The sequence below is a fragment of the Salvelinus namaycush genome, chromosome 20, assembly GCF_016432855.1.
Source record: "Salvelinus namaycush isolate Seneca chromosome 20, SaNama_1.0, whole genome shotgun sequence".
NCBI lineage: Eukaryota > Metazoa > Chordata > Actinopteri > Salmoniformes > Salmonidae > Salvelinus > Salvelinus namaycush.
This window is the reverse complement of record NC_052326.1, coordinates 37,171,072-37,183,221: the sequence shown is the minus strand read 5'-3', so window position 1 is coordinate 37,183,221 and position 12,150 is coordinate 37,171,072. Positions and strand designations below refer to the sequence as shown.

At 40.6% G+C, this 12,150-nt stretch overlaps 1 pseudogene; it reads right to left on the bottom strand.

Annotated features, from left to right (window-relative positions):
- Positions 1–5,198: 5,198 nt before the first annotated feature.
- Positions 5,199–11,294, bottom strand: LOC120064796 (annotated as a pseudogene).
- Between the last annotated feature and the right edge of the window lie 856 nt (positions 11,295–12,150).

Below are 12,150 nucleotides of genomic sequence, written 5' to 3'. Positions count from 1 at the left end.
AGAAAGATTTGGATAATTGGTCTTGTCATAAACACCTAGATGATCTTATCACAACAACATATATATTTAGGATCCAGTTCAGAGTGGGTTCTGTTCTATATATAGAAACCAGTTTTATTCACAGAGCCTGACAGATTGAGCTGATGCAGTTGATTTGTCACCATCACATACACACAGTCTGTTACTGAGAGAGTGTGTGTGTGTGTGTTGTGTGTGTGTGTGTGTGTGTGTGTGTGTGTGTGTGTGTGTGTGTGTGTGTGTGTGTGTGTGTGTGTGTGTGTGTGTGTGTGTGTGTGTGTGTGTGTGTGTGTGTGTGTGTGTGTGTGTGTGTGTGTGTGTGTGTGTGTGTGAAAAAATATGTTGAGATATATAATATCTCTGCTGTTTGTATTACCTGAAAATAAAGTTAACCTCATGCCAACATCTGCAACAAAACTGCAATTCTAAGTCATTTGAGTAGGATACCATAGCACGTTGTTACAAGATCAGCACCTTTCACATGAGAAAATGGGGCTTAATGCTTTATCTCAATCAGCCAGAGACACATTTATCTCTTACATAACTCCCGGGTGGCGCAGTGGTCTAGGGCACTGCATCGCAGTGCTAGCTGCGCCACCAGAGTCTCTGGGTTCGCGCCCAGGCTGGGCTGGGTTCGCGCCCAGGCTCTGTCGCAGCCGGCCGCAACCGGGAGGTCCGTGGGGCGACGCACAATTGGCATAGCGTCGTCCGGGTTAGGGAGGGTTTGGCCGGTAGGGATATCCTTGTCTCAGTATGTAAAATGTAATAAAATGTATGCACTCTACTGTAAGTCGCTCTGGATAAGAGCGTCTGCTAAATGACTAAAAATGTAAAATGTAAAAAAATCTCTCAATGGTTTTCAAAAGGAGTACCAGAATATCAAAATGATTTGATGCTGAAGTAAAATTGAAGCATATTCATTACACGCTGTGTGTTTGTATGTTGAGCCAAAGTAAGGTTTATAGTTAAAATGTATATATGTATATTTATTGCAGCTTTCAGGATCAACCAAAATATGGTTTTTGCTTCTGGTACAACTATCAGTTCCTTTCTGACTGGTTCTTGCTTGTCATCTCAATCAATAATGTAATTTGAATGATAAACACCCATTTACATTGAATGTTTAAAAATTGCATGTTTAATGTTTAATAGTTGTATATAGTATGATAATCTCAAGACCAGTATTGTATGCTGCAGGTTAGCTAGCAAGAAGCAACATACAGTATATTCAGTAAAGCAATATGTAGCTATTGTCACGTTCTGACCTAAGTTCCTTTTTTATGTCTTTATTTTTAGTTTGGTCAGGGCGTGAGTTGGGGTGGGCATTCTATGTTGTTTTTCTATGTTTTGTTCTGTAGGTGATTTTCTATGTGTTTGGCCTAGTATGGTTCTCAATCAGAGGCAGGTGTCAGTCGTTGTCTCTGATTGGGAGCCATATTTAGGTAGCCTGTTTTCATTTGTGTTTTGTGGGTGGTTGTTTCCTGTGTCTGTGTTTGCACCATACGGGACTGTTTCGATTTTCGTTTTTTCATTCACTTTGTTATTTTGTATTTTTGTAGTGTTCAGTTTTACATATTAAAATGGACACTTACCACGCTGCATATTGGTCCGATATCTCTTACTCCTCGTCAGAAGAAGAGGAAAGTCGTTACAGCTATTTAATAACTGAATATAACTAATAGTTTTTGCTGCTTGTCACAATCTATACAGTATGTACTGTGTATGGCTATTATTTACAATGAAAATAGAATATTGGATTATATTCACTTTGCATAATGTTACCAATAGAAGGCACTGTTATAGATCTGTTGCTGGCAAGCTAACCGTCTGTCGGTTAGCTAGCTATATAGTAGACTGCTTTCCCATGAACAATTCATGATTGGAATAGTCTATTACTTGTTTATATCATATACAAAAGGAAATTCTTGAAACCAATGGTCAGTTATTTTGTATCATACAATTTCAATGGTCTTGATCAACCTGAGGAATCTAATAAAGTTATATTTTTGCCAACTGATCAGCTGAACAAATACAAAAAGCAAAACAACAAAACGAAACCACCGAACACAGTATTATGCATACCTTTATTTGTTGTACATTTTTATGATTTTACAAAATATCTACAGCATTTGATTCAAGGCCCCAAAAAGTTCACCAAAACACCATAGATTGGAAAAGGTCTCTCAGGATGCTTCAACGCATCCATGTGCAGATCACAAACTCAGGGTTCACACATCCATTCTTCAGATGTTTACATGTATTCCACAACAAGAATAACAACTCAGTTCAGCAAACTAGTTGAGAGCAGTCATTTCATGAAGTATTGACTGGGCTTTACCGTCTTATTTACAGTTATTGTGTTGTGCTTAAATGTGGTGAAAGTAACCTTTTACTGCAGTGGGCTAAATCAGTGTCACATGGAGTGATTCTTGGTAGTTTAAAAACAAATCCATTTTGAAACAAAAGTACACACATAGTTTTGGACAAAAAAGAAAGGAAAAAAAGAAGATACCTGTATCATGTCAGATATAAAGAGTTGAAATATATTACATTTTGAGTTTGCATCCCAATATTATGTTTTATATATTTAAATCAGAGGAGACTAAAAATAAAACAAAATGTCTTGATAAATAAACACCAGATTTCCATTGTTAAAAAAAAAAGATAAAAATGATGAATAACATTCCACCCATGAAGCCAAAGAGGCTGGTTTCGGTCATTGACTGCAGGAAAGGCCTCTATGACCTATAGGTGTACACCTTAGCTTCATGAGAATATCCATCCTTGCTTAATTAACACAGAGTTTAGTGTCAGTACTGTCAATCACAAATACAAATCCCAGACACAACCAATGGCTGCCAGACACCAATGAGGACATATATGAGGATACTGTATGTTTCTATGCAGGGTCCACAGAAGGCACCTCTGTCCTGCTATTTGACATAGAAGAAGCTTCTTCATCACACAATGGGTTCTTGCTACAGAACAAGGTGATCACAGCATGCAGTTACGGAAATTAAGGGAGAGAATGAGAACCAAAAATCAGTGAACAAGGTACTAGATACAGACACAGGATATGACCACTAACATGTGACCAACTGGGGTTCAACCCGGGTCTCCTACATGCCACAAGAGAGCGTAAGTCCCTTGAGCTAAAGCCTATACATTAGTTTTGGGAGGTAACACAACTCTTCAGGCAAGATTTCTCCGAACCACCTCTGAAATTAAGGATGAAGACCTCAGGAGAAAGGCTTTTGTTATAAGGCATTCAGTGGTGTAAAGTACTTAAGTAAAAATACTTGAAAGTGCTACTTTAGTCTTTTTTTTGGGATATGTGTACTTTACTTTACTATTTATATTTTTGACATCTTTTACTTTTTGAATGCTTAGCAAGACAGGAAAATGGTCCAATTCACACATTTATCAAGAGAACATCCCATATCATCCCTACTGCCTCTGATCCGGCAGACTCACTAAACACAAATGCTTCATTTGTAAATTGAGTGTTGGAGTGTAACCCTCACTATCCATACATATAAAAATGGGGCTATCTGGATTGCCTAATATAAGGAATTTAAAATGATTTATACTTTTACTTTTGATACTTAAGTATATTTTAGCAATTCAATTTACTTTTGATACTTAAGTATATGTAATAACAAATACTTTTAGACTTTTACTCAAGTAGTATTTTACTGGGTGACTTTCACATGTGTCATTTTCTATTATGGTATCTTTACTTTTACTCAAGTATGACAATTGGGTACTTTTTCCACCACTGAAGACATTTATAAAAGAAAATGGTCAAAAGTCAGTGAGATTGTATCATAACATTACTATGCTTTTGATCCCTCATTTGGGTGTATTTCCAGATACAACATTTCATGATTTCACTGACGAATCATTTGTAAAGTGATCAGCTAAACAAATTGAAATAGCAAAGTAAAAAATAAATTTCAAAAAAAGTTTGAATAAATGCATGATTTAAGCATCCATTTATTTGTCCCGACCTACATTTGTATGTTTTATAATAAAGTACGTACATTATTAGATTCTGGCCTAACAGTTAGAGTACATAAATATAAAGATATATTCAATGGTTTCTCAGAAGGTATTAATGCATCCAAGTTCATTTAAATAAAGTTCCACATATGTCTTACCACCAAGTAAAAACAACTCGTTTGAGCAACCCTTTAGAGGAGCGTTAAAAAGAACGCTTCTGGCCTGGGGTGTACTGTCACGTTCCTGACCTGTTTTCTGTTGTTTTGTATGTGTTTAGTTGGTCAGGACGTGAGCTGGGTGGGAATTCTATGTTGTGTGTCTAGTTTGTCTGTTTCTATGTCAGCCTAGTGTGGGTTCTCAATCAGAGACAGATGGTAGTCGTTGTCTCTGATTGAGACTCATATATAGGAGGCTTGTTTTGTGTTGGGATTTTGGTGGGTGTTTGTTACCTGTCTCTGTGTTTGTGTTCTGCACCAGATAGGTCTGTATCGGTTCTGCACATTTGTTATTTTGTAGGTTGTTTGTAGTGTTTCACTTGTGTTTGTATTAAACATGTTTAACACTAGCCGCGCTGCATTTTGGTCCTCTCCTTCACCCCTGGAAGAGAACCTTTACAGAAACACCCACCCAGCTCACGTCCTGACCAACTAAACACATACAAAACAACAGAAAACAGGTCAGGAACGTGACATGTACCTTCTTATATACAGTTACAGAGTGGTGCAAAAACCCTCTCCTGTAGTTAAATGACCTATTGGCCTCATGGGTGGAATGTTATTAATATTTTTCATTATTTAATCATTAATAAACATGTTTTGTTTTTTATGACAACATTTTTTTTCTTCTATGTCAAACACTTTTGTTATTTTTCAGTCTTCTGTGATGTATATAAAGTGTAATATTGGAATACAAACTCAAAATTGAATGCATTTCAATTATATATCTGACATGGTACAGGTGTGTTATTTTTTGTAAGCCAATAACCATGTGTGTGAGGTGTATACTTTTGTTTCAAAGTATATTTCTTTAAGACTAACAAGAAACACTGTGTGTGACCCTGATTTAGCCCACTGCAGTAAAACGTTAATATGGCCTTTCCGTGTATACATTAGCTGATTGAGAAAATCCTTGGTGACACTATAGGTTAAACACAGAGCTTAGTGTCACTGTCAGGACTATCAATCACCGATATCTGACACCAACAGTGACTGTCAGACACATAAGAGCAGCTTAGAATAGAATGAAGAGAGGATTCAGAGTCCCAAAAGACAACAGAAGACTTGGCCCAGAAGAGAAGAGTCCTGTCTTGCTTGTTGACACAGAAGCCCCCTCATCACCCATTGAGTTCTTTCCACAAAACAACATGGCCAGCATATATGAAACTGTAGAGAAAGAATGAGGACCAAAGGTGCAGCTCAATATTAAGGTGTTCTTTATGTTTTGTGCACTCAGTGTATGTGTTCTCACTTTCTACCAATAAAATCTCAATCCTTCAAGACAAAACATGAGAGTAGTTCACTATGTCATCCCAAGGTCATCATTTCACAGTAGGTTTCTTACCACCTTAGCTATGAAAAGCAATTAGAAGGTTTTGTATGAAGCAATGGAAAATGGTCCTAATTTGGTATGCATGTCACTGTCTTAACATAAATTACAGTCAGTTCAGATATGTGAAAGAGTAGAGGTGCTTTGAAGTGTGCAGTGTAATTACATGTATATTTGAGTCATTTAGCAGACCCACTTATCCACAGCGACTTACAGGAGCAATTAGGGTTAAGTGCCTTGCTCAAGGGAACATCGGCCGATTTTTCACCTAGTCGACTCAGGGATTTGAACCAGCAACATTTCAGTTCCTGACCCAACGCTCTTAACCACTAGGATATGTTTCGCCATCGCTGTAAAGGCAGCTCTTTTGTTGAAGAAGATCCAGGCAGCAAAGCTGGCATAGGGGGTCCAGGCAATCAGGAAACAAGCCATAACAAACCTCATACGTGTCACGTATGGGTAGATGCTGAGTCCTGCTGGGAAGCTGCAGCCTGAAAACAAACAAGGAAAGACACATGAAATCAGGTAATTAAGTAATTGTTTGAAAAAAAGTATGGGCAGTATACACTGAGCGTACAAAACATTAGGAACACATTCTCTTTCCTTGAAGCTATGATGTCACTTGTTCAGTGTAGCTGAAGGGGAGGAGACAGGATAAAGAATGATTTTTTAGCCTTGAGACAATTTAGACATGGATTATGTATGTGTGCCATTCAAAGGGTGAATGGGCAAGACAAAGATTTAAGTGCCTTTGAACCGGGCATGGTAGTAGGTGCGGGGCACACCGTTTTTAGGTGTTTTTTGTCTTTATCTGTTGTGGTCTAATACTATATTTTTAATAGCTAGGGTCATCTACACTAAGTGCTGCCTGTCTTCCCAGTTGCCGACGTGGAGTGTGAACTGCTGACTGCTCTTAATTTGCAGATAGTTGTTGACACAACCAGGATCAAGGGGCAGGGCAATTTGTGACTTGTTTTGGTAATCAGTGGCTGTATTTGGGGGGAGTGGTTTCACCTCTCCTAAGCAATCAGCAATTAGTACAGGGAGGTGTACTCTCTACCTCTGCTAGGCAATTAGTGTTAGTTCTTCAGTCTCCCCTGGTTTCTCAGCAACAGGTGTAAGTGGCGGTCGTGTCAGCGGTGGTTTTGTTGCAAATCTAAGACCATCGCTAAAACATAGACGGTTCTGCCGAGTTGTTTGAGGAATGAAAGAGAGGAAGGCGCGACATGACTCACTCACCTAGATATTTGTAGATTACAGATTTTGCAGCTTTGTCAACTATGTGTGTGTTTTCTATACTTGTTCCCACCTCTTTCCGGTAGGCATTACATACGCTCCCCACCCCTTGGCTTCAACCCTTCTAATTTAGTGTACCCTGCACACAAATCCTATGTGGAATGCAGGGTCTCTGGCAGCGTTTGGAACTGCCGATCTACAGTCAAGAACACCGAATTCATCTGAGCCTATGCTGCCCTTCTGTCCCTTGACTTTTTGGCCTTGACTAAGACATGAATCACTTCAGAGAACACTGCTACTCCAGCAACTCTTTCTTCCTCTGACTATGTTTTCTCTCATAGTCCGAGAGCATCTGGTGATTGCGGTGGTGTCACAGGTCTACTCATTTCTCCTAAGTGGAAATGTTCTATTTTCTCTCTCTCACCTGTCCATCTCCTCATTTGAATTCCATACTGTCACTGTCACTTGTTCACCCAAGCTTAACATTATTGTCATCTATCGCCCACCAGGTGCTCTTAAAGAGTTCCTCAATGAGCTTGACATCTTGATAAGCTCATTTCCTGACGATGGCTCTTCGTACTTGACGATGTCAACCTCCCGATGTATGTCTTCAAATAATTTATTTCCAACTCTCTCTTTCCCCTCTCCTCTTTTGATCTCACCATTTCCCAGTCTCCTCCAACTCACAAGAAAGGCAATACGCTTGACCTCCTCTTTACTACAGGCTGCTCGCCTATTATTCTCACTGTAACCCTCCTCCAGGTCTCTCATCACTACATTGTTTGCTTTTCTGACTCCCTATCCTCCAGCCCTAATCACTCAGCCCCTACCCAGATGGTCATGCACCATTAATCTTCGCTCTCTCTCTCCCACTACTCTCTCCCCTTCTATAACTGCCTTCCACCTTCCCCCCTTCTGACACCCAGGAGGCAACACGCATCTCTGCGTGCCTGGCAGATATCTCAACTTGGATTCCAGCCCACCATACCAAGCTCAACCTTAACAAGACAGAACTGCTCTTCCTCCCGGGGAAGGCCTGCCCGCTCAAAGACCTTTCCATCACGGTTGACAACTCCACAGTGTTGCACTCCCAGAGTGAAAAGAACCTTGGCGTGACCCTGGACAACACCCTGTCGTTCGCTGCAAACATCAAAGCAGTGACTCACTACTGCAGGTTCATGCTCTACAACATCCATTGTAGAGTACTGTCCTATCTCACACAGGAAGAGGCGGAAGTCCTAATCCAGGAACTTGTCCTCTACCTGGACTACTGCAACTCGCTATTGGCTGGGCTCCCCGCTTGAGCCATGAAACCCCTGCAACTTCTCCAGAATGCTGCAGCCCTCCTGGTTTTTTAACCTTAACAAGTTCTCTCATGTCACCCCGCTCCGCCGCACACTCCACTGCTTTCCAGTCGAAGCTCGCATCCACTACAAGACCATGGTGCTTGCCTACAGAATAGCAAGAGGAACTGCCACTCCCTACCTTCAAGCTATGCTCAAACCATACACTGAGCACTCCCTTCTGCTACTTCAGGTCTCTGTCTATCTTCTGTAAACATCTGAAACCCTACCTCTTCAAACAGTATCTTAAATAATCCTCCTCACCTCGACCACCCCTCCCCCCCATGCACTTTGTACACTCAATGTATTTAAACTACTTTCAACCACCAAATATTGATTGATTGATTTGGTATGTGTAGCAAAATAAGGTAGACATACTGTGTGTCTGTGTGGATGTGTTTGAGCAGTGTACTACAATTACCGCTTTTGTCACACCCTGATCTGTTTCACCTGTCTTGTGCTTGTCGCCCATTTTCCCCATTATACCCTGTGCATTTATACCTGTGTTTTCTGTTTGTCTGTTGCCAGTTCGTCTTGTCTCGTCAAGCCTACCAGCATTTTCCCGTACTCATGTTTTTCTCTCTAGTCCCCGTTTTCTAGTTTTCCTGTTTTTACCATTCTGCCTGCCCTGACCCTGCCTGCCATTCTGTACCTTGTGACACTGCCCTGGATTACTGACCTCTGCCTGCCCTGAATGTGAGCCTGCCTGCCCTTCTGTACCTTTCGGACTCTGCTCTGGATTACTGACCTCTGCCTGCCCTGAATGTGAGCCTGCCTGCCCTTCTGTACCTTTCGGACTCTGCTCTGGATTACTGACCTCTGCCTGCCCTGAATGTGAGCCTGCCTGCCCTTCTGTACCTTTCGGACTCTGCTCTGGATTACTGACCTCTGCCTGCCCTTTACCTGTCGTTTGCCTGCCCCCTGTTTTTGTAATAAACTTTTGTTACTTCAAACTGTCTGCATCTGGGTCTTATCCTGAGGTCTGATAGCATTGACTGTGAGGACAAGGCTTCCTTTTAAGTGAAGACGATGGCGATGGCAGGAACACAGATGTGGCAGGAGAACAAGTACAAGACATATGATTAATTGTTGAAGCCTTTGGCCATTGTGTAGTAGTCAGGTCCACATGAACACTGCATGCCCTCGGGGATGTATCTATGTGGGAAAGACAAATAAGCCTGTTAAGATATTTTACTTTAAAATGTATAAAAGGTTATCACAGTTATCCCTTGAATGAAGTCTTTACATTTTAAACTTCTTTCTCAAGGGCCATTACTATAAATACTATATTTGTCAAATGTATTAATAAGATTATTGACTTAGATGCTGTTTAACTATATGTGTGCTGTATTAGCAGATGGTTTTTGCCCTGTTTTAGTGCCAAATCCAATCCTGAAGGGCAGAATGTTGAGAGGCTATTGTCAACATCCTAAAAACACAAACTCAATATGTATACTTCCACCTCAGGGGGTAGTCTCAACAAATCAGGACACAATCTTTCCCAAAACATTCCTGGCCACTATGATTGGATCTTGAATTCATTATTCCAAATACAATTTTCATCTTATTTGGAAGAGGAAGTGGTCAATTTACTGTGCCTGTTAAGTTTTATGAATACCATTGAAACAACAAATTAAGAGAACTGAGAGGCCAAGGCTGACAAGAGTTCCTCTATAGTACTGTAGTAAAGAACTACTTAAACTCTCCCAGTCTTAAGCTCTAAATCTATTGAAATGGGGGAAGGGTGGCAGATTGCCTGCAGATTGCTTGCCTGCCCTCTCTACAGTGTACATACAGTACCAAACCAATATCAATAATTTACTTCTCATCCAATTATGAATTAACTAATCAGACTCGGTATTTGGCACAGTTTGTAATTTATCTATCCATTATGGATGAATCCTAATTTCCACTTATCTAAAATGTTCAATTAGTCTCCCATTGAAATCAAAAAATGACTAGGTGAAACTTAAATGGAAGTTAGAATTTGCACCAATGTGATCAACAAGGTATCAAACCCTGGTGGTACTCACACATCAAGACTACATTAGACAGGGTTTCCCAAACTCAGACCAGGGTTTCCCAAACTCAACGTCTCAGCTAAGGTTCAGTGAACTACCTCGACGAAACATACTTGGCCAAAAAAAGGAATGCAGCGTGGTAAGGCTATAATTTGCTAAACTACTCAAGATTGGGCCTGGTTGGGTCTGGTTGGACATGGTTAAATTCGAAATATGTTCATACTATCCTTGCAATGCAATCATCTCTAGCCTAAAATTGGCATTATCCTTCCTCACCTCTCCACAATAAAGGCTGATGTGGCATGGTTTCTTTAGCAAATAACAGAAACTGACATTTGTGGTGCCCAACATCAGTTACCCCCTTGCAATGTATAGATTTGTGAGACGTCTTATTAATCAAAGTTTTGAGTGACCTAGACCAGCCAGCCAATGGGGGGGGGGGGGCAGCACAGGTCATAGCCATGACCCAGGTGAATGCATATCCGGCACCAGCGTGGGTGGTACTGAACTTGAAGCTTCCCATGGACTTGCAGACCACAATGTGTCCCTCAATGGCCAACACCACCAGAGACCACAGAGAAACCTGACCTTCAATGAGACAAGGAAGGAAAGAAATACAGTAGTTATAACATGTTTTCCATTTGGCTTCCAGCATCTCCATCAATGTGTGTATCTCAAACAATTAATGTTTTGTAGACCAGGATTGGTTGCTTATATCAGTCGGTTACTTGAGACATAAATGGTATTATGTAAATATAGCAACAAAATAACAATAATTTAATTTAGTTTGGCTGTATTACAGAAATAAGCTTTTATCCAGTGAGATAACCACATATCACAGTCTTAGAAAGCACATTTTCCTTAATACAGAAGTTATGAGAAAAGTCTGTGCTAGTAGGAAAAAATATATTTGTATTGCATGTGTGTGGGGGATATCAGGAAAAAAAGGTAGGGTCAGACCGTTGATGGGGAATCCAAAACAGATCAGGAAAAACATGTCGAAGGCAAGCAGATAGAATTGCCATGGATCTGCCAAGTAAAACTGAGGGTATTCATAGGGACTTCTTACAAGTCCAGTCCTGTTGGACATGGGGATGTAGAAGTTGTTTCCTTCAATGCCGTTCTGCATCTTCAACCAGGGAGTGGTTGAGATGAAAAGTGGAGAATCTGCTCCATCTGCTCCAGCTGCAGTGTCTTCTGGCTCAATTGTTGTCAGGGATGCTTTAGGTATGGTTATATACCCTTCTAAGCAGACTCATCAGCGATCAACTGGCGATCAAGGAAGGTACCACGTGGCGGTTGGGGGGTATTTTATTGAGAGAAATTTGGATAGTTGGTCTTGTCATAATCACCTACATGATCCTATTGCAAAACATATACAGTATTTAGGATCCAGTTTCAGTGGGTTCTGTTCTATATATAGAAACCAGTTTTATTTACAGAGCATGACAGACAGAGCTGATGCAGTCACTCTGTCACCATCATCAACACACAGCCTGCTACTGGGAATGTGTGAGTGTGTGTCTGTGTGTGTGTGTGTGTGTGTGTGTGTGTGTGTGTGTGTGTGTGTGTGTGTGTGTGTGTGTGTGTGTGTGTGTGTGTGTGTGTGTGTGTGTGTGTGTGTGTGTGTGTGTGTGTGTGTGTGTGTGTGTGGTGTCGTGACTTGAAGACTCTTATTTATCTAATTAGCTAACTATGTTTAATTGTTACCAAATTAAATGAATCATGCAACAATTAACTCGTTAGGATCTGGGGCACCACGAGAGCGGTTCTTTCAAAAGTTACCATCTCCCAAATTAAACTCTATTGTCACGTTCTGACCTTTATTTTCCTTTGTTTTGTCTTTAGTTAGTATGGTCAGGGCGTGAGTTGGGGTGGGCAGTCTATGTTATGTGTTTCTATGTTTAGGTTTGTTTATTGGCCTGATATGGTTCTCAATCAGAGACAGGTGTTTTCCATTGTCTCTGATTGGGAACCATATTTAG